General features: G+C 40.4%; 1 pseudogene; it reads left to right on the forward strand.

Moving 5' to 3' along the window:
- Nucleotides 1-2086: 2086 nt before the first annotated feature.
- LOC113097649 (histone-lysine N-methyltransferase ASH1L pseudogene) lies at nt 2087-17730 on the forward strand (annotated as a pseudogene).
- Nucleotides 17731-21706: the final 3976 nt, after the last annotated feature.

A 21706-nucleotide genomic window follows, 5' to 3' on the forward strand; every position in this document is an offset into this window, starting at 1 on the left:
TTATACTATCCCGAGATTGTGACTGGTGTGTCATCAGTTTTTCTACTGAATGCTTACTGATGGATAAATGTGTGCTATTTGAGTTCACACGGTTACACATGAGTTATTCATATTATGTGTTTGTGTTTTATGAATGAAAACATGGGAAACCTTTAATGAGCATTTTTGTGTTTACTCATAGGTCATTACTTACATTATGAATTAATCTTTAATGCAGTATAATTTTACTCGTCATATATTCGTCAACATTCTGAGGTGCTACAAAAAAGATCAGAAGAAAATACATGATGCTACATGTTACAACATACTGTTTTTCTTTATTTTTGCTCAAAACAAAACAAACAAAACCATTTATAGCACTTTATACATTTCACAAAATCACACATAGAAGTGACAAAAGTTATTGCAGATGAAACGCCGCATGTGTCATGTATCACAATGAAAGTGTTGCGCTTCTTATCTCACGTTATTGGTCACTGCTTCTTAGGACAACATGACTGGCTGATTCGTAAGCAAAGTAGATGCGCAAATTGTATTTTTTTTTTAAAGAGAAATATATTTCAATACAAAAGAACAAAACACAAAAAAATTACATTGTCTTAAAAACCGTTCTATAATACAAGATGCCTTCAAAACTTTTTTATTAGAGGAGACTTTCTGAAGTTATGACAATAATAAATGTAGATCAGAAGCTAATATTTGCTGCTGGGTTGAAATTTAAGGTATCTAGCTTTGTGGATGTGCTATTTACCCATCAAATAAAGTTTAAAGGTACAGGTTGTAGGACCTGCCACTAGAGGGTGCACTACCAAAACAATAACAATCGCGTGGTTTGATGAAGCTAAGGAGGAGCGTGGAATGATGGGATTTGTTGTCTTCTACCTAACCGCTGACGGCCATCAATCAGACGGTTTGATAAATCATGTATTTAACGCGAGTTCAACCATTTGAGTGAGTAGATTACATTCAAAATCAATGCAAAGATGCAATCAGACTTCCGCATTTGTCCACGACACTGTTGTCATGTGGTTTCTACATCAGTAAAGGCGGTAACAAAGGGTAACAAACGTCATTGACAGGCAACTGCACTGCTCTGTGTCACTGTTTAGAATGGGAATTTTCTCATGATTTACAAGTAGTTGAAAACATTAGAGATATTGTTAGTGATAATATAATGATATAACACTAGCCTAGTGGTTTTTGGATATTTTACTGCAAATATCTTACAAACCGTACCTTTAAGACATCATCCAAAAGTGTGGGGTAAATACCATTAAAAAGAAAAAAAAAACTGGGTTATTATTAAACTGATCAAATGTGACAGTAAAAGACGGTAAAATGTAAAAAAACAATATTATTATTTCAGATATATGCAGTTTTTAATCCTTCTATTCTTAAAAGTATCCGGAAGAAATGTTTCATGGTTTTCACAAAATTGTTAAGCAGTAAAACATTTTTATTGATATTAAAAACACTGATAATGCAAACCTTTATTAATAATCGAGCAACAATAATACAAAATAATAATAGATAATCTGCACCACCTTGTGTAAATCTACCTTTCCCATCACAGGAATATATTGTAATAGGTCACAATATTGTAAGTTTAAGACATAATCCAAGTCCTAATTGTCACTTTTGGATAGTAGTGCATAACTAAGGAATTGCTTCCTAAAAAATATGAAAGTAGCAAAAAAATTTATTAATGTTGCAAAACTCTACAAGATTGTTTTTGAAATATCAGAATGGAAAAGAACCTTACTAATTGAAATATTATATAGCTGATGGAACACAAGAAATAGGGGAGCTGGTATCTGAACATAATTATTTATAATAATAACAGAAATAGAATAAATGTGAAATAGATTCTTCTTCCTCTTAGCAAAAAGAGCAGGGTGGAGAAATAACACGGTTAAATTTAATTAGATACTTATTACAAGAGTAATAATGATGAATGATTTTAAAATGTATTTCATGCACAAATCACACCTCATTCAAATCCAGCGCGAAACTCGACGTACGGCGTACCCTCCTCTCACGTAAAATAACGCAACTGTCTCTTTCGGTAGGTAATCAGTGGCACTTTCCACACTTTATACTATCCACATTTCACACCCTCCCTTCTACCCGTCCCCCTCCTTTCCTCTACTCTCCTCCTCCCGCTCTGACTGTGAGAATGCCCGTGCTGTACTGACAGAAACGATACGGGCTTAGCAGACATGGAGGCCCGATTAACGAGAGAGGCCCATTCCGACGCGTCTGAGCTCGACTAACGCGGATCCGGATAGGGATTCGGGCGACACATCGGATTATCACGGGTAACAAGCACCGCACAAAAGAGGAGGAAGAGGGCAAAGAATTTGAAGGAGAGATCCATTTCGGGTCCTCTGTTGATTCAACGCAGCAGCCGCCATTTTGTTGTCAGTGTTTTTAATAACCCGTGCAGGGCTCATCCCGAAGAGCGAGATATTTTTATATTACGCTCCATTCTAGGATGTTTTTACACTATTGCTGGATTTTTATTGACGACCCGAGCGAGAAGGGAACACTCTACTAATGTGCTCCGCTCCAACAAGCGGCTGCTTCGTTTACATTAACGTACTAACGTTAGTCGTGTGAACGTATCGCGGGGATAGTTAGCCAGTCCAGCAAATGTGCCTGAAATGACAGATCATTAGATTGCGGTTTAGTGGTATGATCTACGTGGTGACACTTCACTCGTTTGGGGGGTAGTAAACAACACAGAGACGTGAATTGAATGACCGTTGACGTTGTGTACGCGGGGTGATAGCAGCGATGTTGAGCAAAGCCAATTTAACATACCTTGCTCACAGACATCATTCAAAATTTAAATGGCAGTGAGGTATTTTAACACCCAGTCTCAGTCTGATAACTTGCTATTATTGTTTCATATAAGTCTAGTTTTTGGCACACCTTTCTAATTTAAGATTAAGCTCATGATATGCTCTTTGCTAACGAGCTATGCTAGCTATATTAGGATCATAAACCGTGACTAGTGCATAAATATTGTCACAACTCATTTTCGCGGAATGACTGGATATATACACACTAGACGAATATTTTGCTATGGCATGCATTGGTTGGAATGTTCTTCCGTGAAATGTGACCGCTTTCCCCCCCTTTTGCTTTTTTTTGGGCACATCAGCGATTTCAAGATAAATATCCGAGCGAGCATGCTGTTGCGTACGAAGAGAGGATTTTGATCGCAAATTATGTGAACGCCGTTCTGGACCGCTAATAAGGTGAGCAACTTGTTCATAAATTCTGCATTTAGACTAAAAATGTGCTTTAAAGGGTTTTAAACGAGCTGGTTGGTTAACTATGACATCTGTCAAGCAAGTGAAGAAAATCCAGTGTTTTGATGAAATGTTCGAAAAAGCTTTGTTTGTTGCCGCTGGTAACGTTACGTAAGTTAATGCTAAATAGGAAATGTTGCGGTATGCATTCACAAGGTGTTTTGGGAACTGAATTTTATGTGTTCGTTTCATAGAAATGAACTATCTGTAGTACGCTACCTGCTGTAGATCATCCTCAGTTAACCTCGCTCACAATAGTGTTCGTTGCACGTGCAAATTGCGCGCGCCTTTGCGTGGTTATATTTTTCCCATAGGAGCAGATGTCTTGAGTAGTGTAGTAGAAAGTGGTGTCTGGAGCCTTTGAGCCACCTTTGACCTCTGACACCGTTGTCAAGGAAACCAGAAGTAAGCTTCCCAGTGGCTGAGTGCTGTTTGAGTGGGTAGGCGTGATTTCAAGCATTTAGTTTGTGGTCGGAAAAGATTTAGCCACGACGCATTGTGTTTGAAATATGAGTGCATATTAATAACAGATGTGTTTGATGGTTTAGTTTCGTTTTGTGATTCTTTCTGATGGCATCTGATGCTAAGTTGCGAGCTGTATGTTATAGAAGATAAATGAATCGCAGGGAGGCTTATAGTGGCACCAAAAAATTGAGAACTTAAGTTGCGTTTATTTTTTTGTGATTGAGAATATGCTCAATATTTATATATATATTGTTCAAAATAAAGACAAATTATGTAGACACTTTCTGGTTGTCAAACGTTAGTGTAAACGTATGTTTGTGGTTGATGTGATGAACCACAGACACAAAAAATAACTTTAAGATCAGGTGGTTAAAAGTAATGACAAAAATGTCTAAAGGAAAGTGGAAATAAAGTTAAATTTCTAGGAAAAGGTCTAGACATAATTTGTTTGACAACTGATGGATAGAACTTAGTGGACCATCGATAGAACCATAAACCATTATGTTTTCCTTTTCAATGTTCACTCAGTGTACATCACAATATGGAAGAAAATAATCGCATACTTAGGCTGTTTCATTGCAGCTTTAATAGGATGTGACCTTGTAGTTTAAATGCTGGTTTTGAAGAAACAGACAAAATATAACTAGGCTCCATCCAAAAGGAAGAGAGGGAAATGAGAGCAGATGATAATTGTCTGCTGTAAGTCCTCAACACACCATATATTTTTTAATATAGTTTGTCAGTGCTGTTTCTCATACCCTCAGGCTCACTAAATCTAAACTACAACTCCACTCACACTGTCTCCCTATTTTTCCTGCAGTGTGTTTTGGCTGGCTGGAGGTTTATGAAATAACATTTTAGTTCAATAATAATGAACATAACTTTATAAAAATGAACGTAACTTTTTCAGAAACTATCAAACATATGCCATTACAAAAGAAGAAAAACACAATGAAAATGAAAAAAAAAAATGAACTCAGTCGCACAAATGTAACAGGCTCTTCAAATATGCTTCATTTTTGTTGATGTTTTTCAAAGATTAGTTTTCGCTGATCGTGGATTCTAAATGCATTGCCACAGTTTTCGCTTTTGCCTCGCAGTTTTTCGTTTGGCGTTTTAACACAAACCTCTCGTGGGGGCGGGGTTTACAGTGATATAATCTGATTGGATAGTGAACTTTTGATGGACAGGTGCTCTCTGACCGGGAAGTACAGACGTCACTCAGTGGCGTGCGCTGCGCATATTGAAAGCTCTCGTGGTGATTAAATCTGGTCTCTACCGCAAAAATTATTCTTCACAGACAAAGTGAAAGAAATTTATTTTAAGCTCATACACAGGTTCTACCCTGTAAAGAAGTTTATACAAAGATTTAAATCTGACATTGATCTTACATGCTCTTTTTGTTCGAGTTCTGAAGAAACTTTATACTTATTTTGGTCACTACACTCAGAAACTGTGGAATGACATTGGTGTGTTTGTCAAGTGTAAGATTTTGCCAGGCTTCTCAGTACATATGAAAAACATTAGATGTGGGTGTTATGACTCTGACCCCACAAACGAAAATATCAGTTTTGTTATTAATTAAAAAAATTTCCTAAAAAAATTTCACATTCACAAATGGAAATTCTCCAACTGTAAACCTGTCTTCTCTGTGTTTCTAAAAGAAACGGAAAACTATTTGAATGTAATCTCAGTATCTACTAATAAGAAAGCTATAAGGACTGTTAGAATTTTTTCCGGATTTGATCATATATAATTTGTTTAGATTTTGGCCCTCTTTTCTTTAGTTCTATTTTATTCTTAATTTTTTTTTTGTGGTTGACATTGTGATGTATGTTTATACTTTTGTATGTTTTTGTTTTCTGCATTAACAAAAAAAGAAAAAGAAAAAACAAGCTCTCGCAGTGATTCTTTTTCTGCAACATGTCGTGCCTTGTATTACTAAATATGTAAATAATATTTGACCTTCGATCGTCTCAGTTTGTAAAGATGAGCTCTCAGGAGACATTATTACTGTCATTCAGTAACACAAGCTTGTCTTGTCTTGAAGGACAAGAGACGATCAAAGGTCAAATATTATTTACATATTTAGTAATACAAATTACCGCGAGAGCTATCCAATATGTCCACCATTTTCTGGCGCCACTGAGTCCATCAAAAGCTCACTATCCAATCAGAATAGATCACTGTTAACCCCGCCCCCACGAGAAGTTTGTCAGAACTCCAAACGAAAAACTGCGAAACAAAAGCGAAATCTGTGGCAATGCATTCAGAATCCACGATCAGCGAAAACGAATCTTTGAAAAACATTAACAAAAATGAAACGTATTTGAAGAGCATGTTACATTTGTGCAACTGTGTTGATTTTTTTTCATTTTCATTGTGTTTTTCTTCTTTTGTAATGGCATATTTTTGATAGTTTCTGAAAAAGTTACGTTCATTTTTATTGAAGCAGAATAATTCCATAGAGGTTGTGGTTTTCTGTGCTCGTAGAAGAAATGTAGGCATGTAATTTCATAGCAGCAGAAAGACTATCTTAATGCACAGAGTTAGTATATTATATATTATATACTCATGCTGCCAAAACGAGCATTGATTAAAGAGTTGTGAATGACAGGTGCTAAAGGAGCGTGGATGGAGAAGGAACCAGACGAATCACTGACTTTCATTTTTGTCACACTAAGAAAAAATGCTTCTGAAAATTAATCTGGTCACACTTTAGTTTAGTGTTCATGCTTTCACACTTGGTTCGCTTGCCTGGTCTGAACCCGAGTTCGATTGCCCCCCCGCCCCCACTGGGCTGTGTTAATATTATGTTATTTGGGTCCGAACCCGGTTAATTTGCGTCATCAAGCCAGCAGCTGTTTACCCCTTTGTTTAGTAATGGCGTCGCAGGAGAAGGCGGCATATGCATAACATTACTCTATGCACTTTTATGTATTTATGTTTTTGAACCGTTCGTTTTGTTTACAAAGCTTCGGTACATAATGGCACTTATGTCTGTCTTATGAATGTACTGCAAATGATCTGAAGAACACTGAAGGCGAACAAAAATGAAGACATACACCTCTCTGTTTGCAACACGTCAGTCACGCTTGTCAGGAAAGGGAGTGAAAATTATTTTTATCAAATAATATGTCATCAATGATGGTTCACTTCCGCCAATTTAGTATGATTGCGTTCACATCAGCAGTGAACCGTACCGGAGTTCTCATGAACTGTACCTCAGACCACCCTTTTTAAGATCAGGTACGGTTCTTGGGTGCGCACCCGAGTTTGGCGTTCACGTCATCCAAACAAACCGAACTCTGACGTCAAAAGAACCTGGGTGTGAAAGCAGCCTTAATGTACGTAAATAACGAAAAGTAATGGTTCACATTGTTATTGGAATAGTAATTAATAGTAGCTCAGCTGGTTGAGGATGATGCTTGCAACGCCAAGAGCATGGGTTTGAATCCCATTGCTTCAGATAGGATACCTAAATATAAAAGTGTTGGATTTTTGCAAACGACAGCTTGCTGAAATTTTTTTGTCCAGCTTTCCCTCAAGACTTTTCTCTAAGCCATTTTACTATACAAGGTAGCATTTATTTTTGGCATCTTCTTTGCAAAGAGAGGAGGGATAAAAGAGAGAATAGCACAGTAACGAGAAACGGAGTACGACCCACAGCGCTGAGGAAATAGGGGAATGATTGTCACTAAGGGAGGGACGGTCCAGGGAAAAAAGATGGAGGGAGGGAATGCTGGGGAAATGTGTTTTCGATTAGCAGGAGCACAACGACTCTAGTTTGACTGCTTTACTGTTAGATTTCCAAGTGAGTGTTAGAGGGAGACTAAATGAGTGAGAGGACGGAGAGAGTGACAGAACAGGGTGAAAGGGTAAGTTGGGCAGAGAACAAGAGAGGTGTGATTTTTGGATGGCCTCATGTGAAATGGGAAAGGGTGAATGGAAGAGAGAGGGTGTGTTTAAGTGAGATGGGGTTAGTAATTGTAGAAAACATTGAGAACTTGGAGTAGAGAGAAGGAAGGCAGGGCTCTAAGTTCTGGAGCACAGTTTATAGTTGTGGTGATTTCACAGAAAACAACTTTCTCAATATAAAATACCACCACTAATGAAACAAAACTCCGTAAAATGGCCCTTGGAGCTTTTTCTCGTAACCGTTTATGTAGTGTTCCAATGAATTCTTAATAGCCGTTCTGGATAACCTTTTAACCTAGGCTCTCAGCGGCGCATAAAGAAACTGTCCCCTTCTGTTGCTCTTCCATGTTTTTTTTTTTCTTTTTCTTTCCCGGTCTTTCATTCACTGGCAGTCATAAAAAGGGCTTGAAAAGGTGACTGGATCCTCTGTCTCCCAGAGGTCCTTTTATGATGAGGTCACTAATCGGACTCACCTCTCATGACTTGACCCTCAGAAAGCACCTGTGCTTAGCACAGTACTAACTTACTCAGTGGCCTTTTGTTTTGGAGGTGTGAAAGGGGCATAAGATTACTTTTGTCAAGCCCCCCAGTACTTTATTTTGTGCATTCCAAAAAACTTTTTTCTGTCTTTTATAATCCAAGTAAGTTTATAAAAAGGCTCTTACAAAGGATTGGAAAAAGGGATTGTTAATTTTTTCTTCACTGCTTAGAATTTCCTATTACCATGAAAAATTCTGATCTTCCTTTCCAAATATTTATAGTTATTAGGGATGCACCGATCATGATTTTCTAGGGCCGATTCCGATTTTTTATTTTCAAGCAAACCGGCCAATTCGATACCGATTTCAGATTGTTGTTTTTTTTAGCAACAAACAAGAAAGAAGGAAAGTATGCATAAACGAGATGAAACTGGCTTTTGGATATTGAAAACAATAACCGTAGCTATCTGAACTTAACGCCAGTGTCTGCACAGTAAGTAGTCTACATTCAATACAAACATAGATGGTACAGACATCAGCATTTAGCTTTTGCTTTTGAATTGGGTTGAAACTACATAGAACTGGCCTTAAATGAAAACATTAACTGTAACCATGTGAAATTAAAAGCAACAACTGCATAGTTATACAATTTCAAACACAATCAACACACATTCAATAAGAGGTTTCTTAATCAGCATTCAGGATTAGTTTTAGTTTTTACATTTTGGTAAAAAAAAATAAAAAGGCCTTTACCAGTAATACAAGCCCAAATAAAAGTAGGCCTATGCTATATAAATAAATTATTCCAAAATGTTAAAATCAGATAATGTTGGTGCGAACAAAACAAAGATGCAAAGTGTTTCATTCGACCAATTAAAAATAATATATATTTATATATATTTTTTTTTTATTTAAGCTAATGAAAAATAAATAACTATTGTCTCAAGTTAAAGGGGTCATGAAATGAGAAACCAAATTTGCCTTGATCTTTTGGAATATAAGAGGTCTTTGTACCATTAAAACGTCCTGCAAGTTTCATAGCTTAAGACGTCCTCCCCATTATAAACGAGCCATTTATTTAATCAAGCTCTAAATACAGCTCGTTCTGGATCCATGGTAAGAAGTGACGTCACGGTGCGAAGTGACGTTCCAACCATTTGCATATGACCGCCTCCAGCACCAGACAACTACGCTCATTTCGGATCGTTGTCGAGCCGCGCGCCTCACAAGTGTTCAGTCGACGGACAGCGAGTGGGTCTGTGTACAGGAAAATTACAATGCCATGCAGATGTGCTGTTCCTGGCTGTGGACAAACAACATCTTTGAATACGCTGCCGAAAGATCCTGACGTCAGGGAAAATGTAGAATTGTCATTTAAGGGTATTAACAATATTACTTTTAATCACTGGCTAATATAAACACATATGTATAAGAGAATCTTGAAAATATGTCGCCTTTCTAGTAGGATTAAAAATGTTGCCTCATCAATGCTGCATCTTCAAATATGGCCTGTGCATGCATTTTTGTCCTTGGTACACCCCATCATTTCATTGAAATTAGGTAAATAATGTTAAACTGTTAGCATATTAAGCTATAGAATAATTATGCAACAATAATCCGTTTTCAAGTGTCTCGGGTTACAATTTTTTTATTAATTCAAAATAGTTTCACTTTCCATGTGGACACGGGCTGATCCAGTGTTCGTTGTTGTGGTGATGGTTCATTTTCCTCTGATTCCTCATCTGATTCCGGCTCAAACATATAAGGTTTTATCATCGCAAGAGCCATCGCTTCGAATGCATCACCCGCTACTAAACAGTTACGCTCAATCCGCAAATGTTCTGTCAAATGTCATTAGCCAATCATAACAGTGGGCGTTAACACTGAACTCTTAAAGGGGAAACAACCCAAAACAGACTGTTTGAATCAAAGGATGAGAAACAGGGTGGGAAAATGTCATAATTCACTACATTTTAAAAGTTTTTTTTTTTTTTTACTATAGTAATACTATAATTGCACCTTGGGGACCATAATAATAAAATAAAAAAACCCATGTCATGACCCCTTTAAATCATTACCCTTAAATTTTTTAATTGGATGAATGAAACTTTTTTTCTGTGTGCTACAGCAAGTGATTTTAAAATCAAATAAAGTCCATTTAATTTTAAGATAAAATAAAAATAATCATCCTATACAGAACTGATGTGGCTTTTTAAATGTGTATGCAAGTTCTGCTTTACTAAAAAAAAAAAAAAAAATTTGTCACATTTGTTGAGAAGTTGAGCTGAACATCCCTTCACAGGTACAGTATGCTCGTTCAACTTCAGTGAGCAGGAAAGGGGCTCTTATTTGTGCGGCAGTACACCAACGTCTGTTCGCGTCCTGCTATCTGTGCCTCAGACGTGTAGATCTGCACTTCCAGTGCTGATCGCCTGCCCGTGTCCTGTGCACAGATTTCATAATAGTTCCACGCAAATGACATGATAGCGAATGATTACAATGTAGTCTTTTATTATATTTAACGTATTTTAAGCAAAAACCATCCGGTTCCTATTTATGGCCGGTCAACCGATGCATTCCTAATAGTTACATGAGTATTATAAGGCTGGTTCACACAAAAATGGATATTCTGAAATTATTTCATAGTCTTATGACTTGTTTCGTTCTGTGGCACACTATGTGATGTTTTGCAAAAGTGGTCTTGCTCATAATGGGACTTGGCTGAACTCCAAATAGGTACCATAAAAGTAGTTGATAAGCCTTCTTGAAACATTTCATTCCATTGGTGTTTACATGTACAACAAAACTATCAAAAATCGGCTCATAAAAACATAACAAAAGAAAACCTTATCTCCAGTTTTGATGAAAAAACTGATACCGTGGTAAATTAATTTAATCTACTGGTAAAAGTGCTGAGTCCAATTAAACGGATGGGCAAAAATAGTTTTTTTGCCAAACTGTTTGACTTTCATCTGTTAATATCTGTTCAGTACAGGATCTTACATGTTGTCAGTTTATTAAGCATTATCCATGTATAATTGTGAATGTGATCATATTCTTTTATCAGTATGAAGCAGTGCATTTGCAAAAACCACTTAAAATACAAATATTACTGAATTGTTTATTAATTTAATTTTACTTCAGCTTTCTGTCTGGCCACATAGGGTATCATTGAGAACTATCCACTATGCAGAACAATCAAAAGACCCTGTGGAGTTTGGATTTTAGTGACTAGATTTACCCTGTCCTTAGTTGGATCATTCAAAGTCGTTTTTGTGGTGGTAGTGATGCATGTTTGCAAAGTCGTTCTGTGTTAATAATTAAATTAAAGGTTAAGGCTGTCTCAGAAGTGTGGCTAATTTGTCTTTTGGTCGTAACACCCCCTCTCTTGTTTTTATCTCCTCAGTTTGAAGGTGAGCAGGCTGGGCACCTGGGAAAGGACGACTGCTTCAACCCAACAAGGATTTTTTTCCAACCTCTGCTTTTCCCCCTTCCCCATCCCCTCCATTCCACTTCCTTCTTCCTACCTGACATTTGCACAGTTCTCCAGTACCTACCTATACTTGCGAGTGAGAACATCCTGTCCCACTCAAGCCCCACTTGTTCCCCCAATCACCAATGGATCAGAGGACACAGGGGGGGGCCTCTACACCGCCCCCGCTCCCTGTCAATATCCCTTCAGCAGAACGCGAGAACGAGGGAGTAGGAGGAAAAAAGGACGATGAAGAGGAAAAGAAAAAACGAGAGAAACCAAGAGATGGGGCACAAAGTGAAACTTGTGCTGCTGAAAGTGGGACTAGTGACCAACAGCAGCAACCAGCACAGTTCTCGGTCAAAGAAACTAGTTACTCAGAGGGAAATGTCAAGCTCAAGATAGGCCTACAGGCCAAGCGCATGAAGAAGCCTCCTAAGATACTGGAGAACTATGTCTGTCGTCCAGCCTTCCGAGCCACTGTAAGGCATAGTGGAGGACGAGGTGGAGGACGTGTTAATCGTGGGGCCGCAGCCAGTGATGGGAGCAACCACACTTCTAGCCCAAGTCGTGGAAAAGAAGGAGAGAAAAGCACCTCTATCAGCCGAGGAGCATCTCTATCATCCAGTGCTCCTGCTGCTTCATCTCCCTCACCTTCTCTCCCTCCTCCCGTTTCCACCAGCCCAGTTACTCCTGTGAATGGAAGTGCTCCAGCAAAAAAGGTAAGGTTGTTTAACTTTTCATGCAACATTACTTAAGACATCGTACATAAAGAAAGAGACTAGCTGAAATTACATTACAAAGAAACCAACAGTGACATGATTGAAAGTGCAGGACAAATTCAAATATCATTCTCACTCCACTTTCCTAGCTAATGTGGTTTCATCAGATGAACAAGCTTTTCAAATCTTGCTACATTTTCTTTCTCACTCTCCTCTTTTCTGGTAATGTAAACACTTAAACACTTTTTATTTAATTTTTTTTCTTTTCTACATTTCTTTGTCATAAATATGCTTTTCTGTCTGACCCAGAGCATTCTTTTTTATTCTCCATCGTTCTTTGTCTTAATTCTGTGTCATAATGTATTGTAACCCTGTTAGTTGTGGCCTAATGGTTAGAGAGTCGGACTCATAAACCAAAAGCTTGCGGGTTCGAGTCTCATACCGGCAGGGATTGTAGGTGGGGGGACTGTTTGTTCAGCGATCTCTCCCACATTCAATACCATGACTGAGGTGCCCTTGAGCAAGGCACTGAACCCCGAACTGCTCCCCGGGCACCACAGCACAAAACTGCCCGTCCACTCCTTTGGGTGTGTCTGTGTGTTCACTGCTGTGTGTGCACTTTGGATGGGATAAATGCAGAGCACTAATTCCAAGTATGGGTCATTCCAAATGACTTTACTCTCCCCTCCTCTATTTCACACACATATTTCCTTTCTCCTCCCATCTCTCTCTAAAGTCCTTATGCTGTTTTATTGATTTGGAGGGAATTATGATCCAAAATTCAATCAATAAAGAGGAATTGTAGTGGCATACACATATTGCCAAATATAAAATGTGATTATTTTGGTAATAACTAGGTAAAAAAAACAGCACAGTTAATAATGCATAATTTCTTTGTGTTCCATTATTTTTTATAGTACACTGAATTAAAAATATGTACAATTATTTTCACCGTTTTCTTCTTTATATGCATACAGGCTCCTCCAAAACTTGCCTGTAAGTCAGAGGGAAAGGCTGATGTAAAATCCGTTGCTTCTTCAGAGAGACCCCTTAATCTTCATCGCCCAATGACTGAAAGCAAATCACCCTCCTCCGGAAAGAAAAACCACCTTCCACAAACCAACTCTGCTCCTACCCCATCGCCACTGACAATGCCCCCAGCTACTACATTGCAACAGGACCCCAAAGCAGATGGGATCTTAAAAACTCCTCAATGCAATTTTACTGAGGGGCAGAAGGAACAAGACAGGGGAATTTCTGTCTGGGGTACTCCTACAGTTACTGAGAAGCTCGCTCAGCTCATAGCTACATGTCCACCATCAAAGTGCCCTAAGCCAAAAGCCCGAAAGGTGTCACCAGCTCCAGCACACAGTAGCTCGCCTCCCTTAATTTCTAATCTGCAGCGCCCTGAACGGGCTATGGCCAATAGGAACACCTATTCCAGGGCGGTGCACCTTGCCCCAGCACCACCAGTTTCACGGCCCCCAGGTCGCCCATATGGGTCCAAAAATAAAGACAGTATTCTGGAGAAATTTTCTGGCACCTCTAAAAAAGAGGAATCAGATGGACTTTCAAAAGGGGTCACCAGTTGCAACAGCAGCACAACCACCACCACCACTAGTACTGCACTGTCTCAAAACAGTAGTCGCTTGACGACATCCACAAATGATAGCACTGACAACAGTACAACCAATGGTATGAAATCTCAATCTCGTCTTGGGCTTTGCCCATCTCATTCTTCCTCCATGATGTCTCTTTCATCACCACCACCACCATCTTCCTCTTCTTCATCCTCCTCCTTAGAAAGAATAGAAAGTACAGGCTGCCACATGTGTTTACCAGTCTCAATAGCCTCACGGCCTAGAGCAAGCCCCTCCCGCATCGAGGAATTTACTGAGAAAGACAAAGAGCGTCACCGAGACAAAGACACAGACAGTCCCAGAGATTTAAGTAAGGGCTCTACTCCAGCTTTGCAAGGAAAGCAAGATGCTAAAGAAAGGTGTTCTTTGACAGCTCCTCGAAGTGAGAGGGGTAAGAGCTCAAGTCCAGTCAAACGTAGTCCCAATCAGGAAAGTCGTGTTAATAGGGTACCAAGTCCTACTGAGTCCACCAAATGCACTATTTCACCTTCATACCCTTCTGGTGCCAACATGAGCCCACCACAACTATGTGATGACACTGGCACTCTATCTCCTGCATCACCAGCTGAGCAGGATTCAAAACCTTTTAAGAAGCGGAGAGGACGACGGCCTCGCTGGACAAAGATAGTGAGTCGCACCCACAAGTTTTCACATGAGCCTGCTTCTATCCATCAGAAACCAATGACATCAGGATTTTCCTCGTCATCCCCTACTTGGCAACCTGTGGAACAGAGACCTTCTGGTAATCGGATGTCCCCTGTTGCTTCAGAATATTTTGATTCTTCACCCAAGAAGAGGGGACGGCCCAAGTCCAAAATGCCTCGGTTAGATGCACCAGCACGTGGCCGCACCCCAAACAAACTGGCACCCTCAAAAGTCTTCTCCAGTCTGCTCAAATCTAAAGAAGAGCAGGATCCCCCTGTTTTGCACCCTGAAGTGGACTTTAATCCACCTAAACTCATGCAAAGAAAGCGTGGACGTCCCAAGCGCTCGCCGCCAACCCTTCCACAAGAAACCCAGCCCCCAACACTTGCTCCTGAGTCGGGGGATGCATTAGTAGGTGAAAAACCTTTTCGTAATAAGGGCAATGGGCAGCTAATTATGAAGACAATTATAGGCAAAATTAATAAGATGAAGACAGTAAAACGGAAAAGGCTCCTCAGCCAAATACTTCTTGGGCCGAAACCAGGGACTGAGCAGGAAAGCTCAAGAAGCAGCGGAGTGCCGGGGGTTGCGGCTGCTACCAAACCACGGTCTCTATCATCAATTGCTGCTACATTTGGGGGCAGATTAGGACCCCAGATCAACGTTAGCAAAAAGGGGACAATATATATGGGTAAAAGGAGGGGTCGTAAGCCAAAAACATCAGCTAATCTCTCGCCAGGTGCCCCCACACCCCCTCCTGAACCTTTCTTGTCACCAAACACTTCGTCCCCACACCATCATCACCAGTCACAGGCCTTACAAAACCAGCAACACCACTTGCCTCCATCTGAGGTGTTCCCGTCGCCTTCACTCTCGCAGTCAAGTGGAGGCCAGAGTCCCATCAGTGATGCTAGCTTTGTTGAACCTGGCTCAGTGCATTTCTCATCACACCCACACTACAGCCATTCCCATCAGGGCCACCACTCATTTTCCTTTCCTCCACCTACTTTTTCAGCCCCCTCTGCTCGCACTGTAGCAAGCTCCTCATCATCCACCGCAAACCAATCTCAAAAGAAATCATCTTGCCGGGGTTACCACCATCACCACCACCACTACCGGCAGCACTACCATTATCGAAAATTTTCTCCTCCAAGGCCACTATTGCCCACGTCTCCTGCTCCTCTTAGTGAGCTGAAGGAGGCCACACCTTCCCCAGTAAGTGAATCACACAGTGAAGAGACAGTACCCAGTGACAGTGGAATTGGGACAGACAATAACAGCACCTCAGACCGTGGGGAAAAGGCTGGCAGTGCAAGTGGCTTAGCTGGTGTAGGGGTCTCGCAGGGTATGGCAAGTGGACTCTTAATGCCTGGTGTCATAGGTCCAGCCATGGGAGCTGGAATGGGTCTTTCTTCGAGAGGTAGAAGGAGGCACTCATCTACAGTTCTCTTGGAACGTCCCTCACCTACACCCTCCCCACTTGGAGCGAGGGCATCACCTGATACAAGAAGACCGCACCCAGCTGCCCCATCTCCTGCTTTGGTTGGACATAAAGAGAAGCACAAGCATAAGTGCAAACGCCGTGGACATGGCTGCCCCAGCTATGACAAACTAAAAAGGCAAAAGCGAAAACGCAAGAAGAAGTACTTGCAACTGCGGTCACGCCGACAAGACCCAGACTTCTTGGCTGATTTGGATGAGATCTGTGTGCAGCTCAGTGATGTACGAATTGGTCATCGCACACCAACACTTCGTTTGGGTAGCAGTTTGGGTCTGGGTGCTGGAGCAGCAGGCCCAGGCCGCGGGTCTGCCATGGGAAGTGCCAGAGCCAGCAGCAGCCTTGGAGGTGGAACCAATCCACCACCCCATCATTATCTACATAGAGATCTCTTGCCCACCATCTTCAGGATCAATTTTAGTGGATATTATTCACCCCACCCAGCCTACCCATGTGATTCACTTCATTATGTCCATAAGCCAGATCTTAAAAAGAAAAGAGGGCGACCACCTAAGCTTCGAGAATCAATATCAGAAGTACCTTTTGTACCTGGGTTAGGCTTTCCCATCTCCAGTGGAGGTTTCTATCACCCTTCTTATGGTGTTCCATACTCTTCTACTCCAATGGGACTTGGCTACTATCGTGGTTATACCCCAGCAAGTGCCCTGTACTCCCACCCCCATCACCAGGCTCCTCACTCTGGCCCATCCCACCATGTTCATTCCCCTTCTTTTCCTCCACCCCCTCCTCCTTCTTATGTCCATCATCATCACCCCTCCCACTTGCTTCTTAACCCTTCCAAATTTCACAAGAAGAAACATAAGCTGCTTAGACAAGAGTATCTAGGTGGTGGTCGTTCATCAGTACTCTATCCTGCAATGTCGTCCGAGCTGTCATTTGGCTGGCACCACAAACACAAGCATAGGCACAAGCACCGTGATCGCTGTGGAGAAGAGGAGGGTGATGTTGGTGGAGTTGTAGGTAGCATTGGAGGCAGAAGTGGAGGAGGTGAGGGGTTGGGTATTGGAAGAGGGGAAAGAGGGAGTGTAGAGTCCCTGCAGCGTTGCCGGTTTGGGCGAGATAGCTCTGCTGACTCCAGTGCTAACAAACAGGCAGCTTCTGCCAACTCCCCTTCCTCTTCCTCCTCATCTTCTGCAGAACGGTACAAGCGAAAAGAAGCGTCTATGTCTTGTCTTGGGCCTTCAAGACGGTCTTTGAACAGCATGAGCCGGGGACATCATCCTATTGACTCCTGGTTCAGGATGGGAAGTTCTGATACTGACTACTCCAAACTCTCTAGAAACCAGTCCCTTTCTGGCTCTGGTGCATTCTCTGAAGACATGTGCAAAATACAGTGGAGTGCTCGGAGAGTGATGAAGAAGATCCTGCTTCCCCCATTGAGGAGGCAGAGACCAGCCACCACACCAACTTGTTCACATCTGCACTATCTCAAACCTCCCTCAAACGGAGTCGTAGCAAAAAAGGTGGATCATCGGAGAGCACCAGTCTTTCAAGATTGAATCAGACAGTGAGAAGAGATCGTTCAAAATCTGCAGAGAGAAGAGAGATGGTAAGTGAGAAATCTTACAAACAAATGCTGATTTGTGAAGCTTATTGGACTTTCAATACTTTTGTTCTATGATCATGGCATACATTGCAAACATGCTCCGTTCAGAAATGTTCTTGTATTTTTTATTTATTTATTTGTTTTTTTATTTACATGTTGTCGTCAAACGGCTGAAGCTGATTGGATTTCAGTACTTCTGTTAGTGTTCTGTCTATAAGGGTCAGGCCATCACATCAAAAACATTTTGCATGGTCTGTTATAGACTAAATGTGACCCTGGACTAGGGCTGTGTGATTTGGGAAATTTTGGAAAGTCAAGATTTCAGCTTAATATTGTCAATAGTGTGCAGCACAGTATGGGTATATCAGTATCTTGCAGATAAAATTAAAATAATCAAATAATAGAAACCATTCCATTAAACCATTGGGCATTTTTCAATAATAATTACTGTTGTTCTATTGTTTCCCCTCTGCCAGATTAACCAATAGGGCAACTGATCCTCCGTTTGAAAAAAAAAAAAAGAACAGCAGCTGTTCATTTGGCGACTCCTAGTGAGCGATAACATGCTGATCAAGACACAAACCATTCTCCTAGAACTCACACTTTGCATTCAGTTAACAGATCCATACGAATCATGCATGAAATAGAAGTTTATAAACTTAAACGATAGCTTTATGTGCTTTACAGATGAACTTGAAGTCTTTATTCATTCGAGATGTTCAATAATAGATAATCTTTGGCTCGGTAATACAAGTTCATGATCCGATTAGTGAACCAAATGATTCTTTTGAGACAATCTTTTAAAATAATAATTTATTTTGTTTAACTAAACCAGTGTGGAAACCAGTGCTTCCAGGGCTCACAAAATCATTAGCCCCACGTCCCGGGGCTATTGTGTTTTCCAGTCCGATGGGCTATCGTGAATAGTGATGTAAAATTCATAACTTGCTTCGCGTTGTTCACTCGCTTGAAGAGGTGAAATGGATCGTATCTGATCGTTTGCACTTGTTTCTAAATATTGCTGGTTCAAGCTTTTTAAACAATTCGTGCGCGTAAGGAGCTTGTCACTCATTCAAAGCACGCGCTGCGAGCAGCATTTCAGACAATGTGCATACAGTGAATTAATTCATCTTTCGCATATCATAACTTCTGAACGAACACATACACACACAATTATATCAAAATAATTGTCTCTGCAAGTATTCTCGTAAACACAGTTGGTTATGTTTTAAGTGAACGTATACAGTGGCCTGCTGCTTAGATAAATTCGCTGTTCTGGAAAAATCTGTCTCTCTCTCTCTGTTTTTTAGACGATGTGAAAGGGGGCGTGTTTTAAGATACACAATGGAGTAGACCAAACTAAACAGGGAGGGAGGGCAAAACACTCATCCAAACAAATGCTTCATTAAATTGGTGGTTATTGCCGGCTTTGGTTGCAATACTCTTATCGCATATGTTGCACTTTGCTGACTCGGCATCCACTTTTATAAAGTGTAGCCACACTTTAGACCTCTTTGGCATTGTAAAACGAAAACATTTTGAGAAAAAACAACTACACTTGTGTTGTGTGACTACGAGTATCTTCAGAAATCCTCCCCGTCACGTCGCGTGGTGGTGGACAGCCAATCATGGCGAATTTAGGTCCTTAAATGCACATATGCTACAAGCTCACACAGACACAGCCGCTTGCCAAAAAAATAAAACCGCCAACTTGGCTTTTGGAACCGAAATTTGGCACCGACTTTTGGAACCGAAATTTGGCACCGAAAGATAAATAATTTTTCGATACTCATAGTATCAAAGTTTTTCTTTCGATACCATAAAGGCATCGAAGTTCGGTACCCAGCCCTAATTTGTAGCAATAGCAAAAAATACATTGTATGGGTCAAAATGATTTATTTTTCTTTTATGCCAAAAATCATTAGGATATTAAGTAAATATAAATAGGTATTTAAAAATTTTCCCACTGTAAATTAGGGCTGTCACTTTTAGTTCGAAAATCGATTGCAAAATACACTATTAATCTTAAAATAATTAAACAATTAAAAAATATAGATGTAACAAAACTCACAACCAAGCAGAAAAAGAAAATAAAGAATTCAGAAAGTGCAGTATACGTTGCGAAAGCTAGACAGTAGGGCTGGGACAACGCGACGTCGACGCAAAATATGCACGTCGATTCGTCAGACCCAAAACAAAAATGGCGGCGTCGGAGAGTAGAAGCAACTCGACTCGCTCCTCAGACTTTCAGACGTGCTAGATGACACGCAGTCGTTCCACTAAAGCAGCGGTGCTCAATTGCAGTCCTCGCGCCCCACTGCTATGCACATTTCGAACGTTTCTCTTTGCGCTTCAGACATTTGTTCTATTCGAACATAAGTGCCCTGCGAAGTGGACATCACAGGATATTCAGCCATGATTCCAGTTCGAAGCGAACGTAGCCATATGTTCCAATCAAAGTGCATTGAAGTGTGCAAGACGTGTATTTAAATTGTATTGATTACAGAGGTATGAATGTCACACTTGTCCATTTAAAGATGCTGCACAGCACAAATCAGTGAATGAATGTTTCGATGCAAGGTAAACTTCAACAGATTTCCTCTGCTCAGGGAGTAGGGGAGCAATGAACAATTGGAACACAGTTCATGCACGGAGTTCATTTCTAACGAGCTGATTATCTGAATCAGGTGTGTTAACAAAGAGAAAAACGTGCAAAATATGCAGATCAGTGGGGCGCGAGGACTGGAATTGAGAACCGCTGCTCTAAAGTATGGGAATTCTTTTTTGTTATTTTCATCTGAAAGAATTACAAGATGCACTTATTTCAGTAACCTCGGCCTTTGTGTTTTCAAGGCTTCAAGGTTTTATTGAACGCTACCTCGGACTAAGAAAAGCATTACTTTGCACTTTATTGTGCAAAATAAAATGCACTAATGGTTTCACTTTTTCACTAATGTTTTATTTTGGAATTTTAAGAGCAATAAACATATATTGCAATGTTAAGGAATTCATGTTTTTTTTCATTCAGATATGTAAATCAACATGTATAAATTGCTATTAGTCAATTAATGGGGAGATAATCGAGATCGAATCGGACTGGGAAAATTTAATCGTTAGATCAATCGTTGCTTTGAAAAAATCAATCGCTAGATTAATCGTTTAAAAAATAATAGTTTATCCCAGCCCTACTAGACAGAAAATACCAGCAATTTTACGCACCTATAAGACCCAGTGACGTCGAAAGCGACCTCTTATGCTGCGTTCACACCAAACGTGAATAGAGCGTCTGGTGCGAATAATTTCAATGATAAGCCAAATGTAAAGGCGCGTTTACGCGCACTGGAGGTCTCGCGCGCGCGGTAGCCTTGAATTCGCCTCATTCGCGCATCTAGTTACACGAGATTCTGAGTTATGAAAAGGACCGTTGCAAGCTGAGAGCGACCGGCTTTTGTGGTGGAAAATTGGTAGTAATACCCCCACCTTGCGCAGCTATATGAGTATCCCCGGACATCAGTGCGGTCGGGAGCGTGTTTTCTCAACAGCTGGACATACAGTGAATAAAAACGCTCTGCTCTGCCTAGTGTGTGTCGGTTACGTTCAATAAAAAAACAAACACGGCCTGTTCTCAAGTCCATTTAAAGTTTCATTTTTTTGAACAGTTGTTTGAAAATTAATCCATATTTAAAACAATCTTGGAGATTTTTTAAATGCCTAAATCAATGCAGCCGGGTTGAAGCCTGCAGTGATGTTTTCTTTTGTTATGGCAGCCGTCACCTCTCCATATATATTTTATCGAGAGTGTTGCACTCCTGTTGCTGTTTGTTATTCTACCAGAAACTTCATGCCAATAAATAAGAAATATTGCTGACTTGTGCATTTCCAGCGCTCTCTTTACGTTCGTCTGTTATTTTGAAATTGAAAGAGGAAACGTCTTTTTTTAGACATGGAAAATCGATTTTACAATCGATTCAATGAACATTTAT

The sequence above is a fragment of the Carassius auratus genome, unplaced genomic scaffold (assembly GCF_003368295.1).
Source record: "Carassius auratus strain Wakin unplaced genomic scaffold, ASM336829v1 scaf_tig00216345, whole genome shotgun sequence".
In the NCBI taxonomy this organism is placed as follows: domain Eukaryota; kingdom Metazoa; phylum Chordata; class Actinopteri; order Cypriniformes; family Cyprinidae; genus Carassius; species Carassius auratus.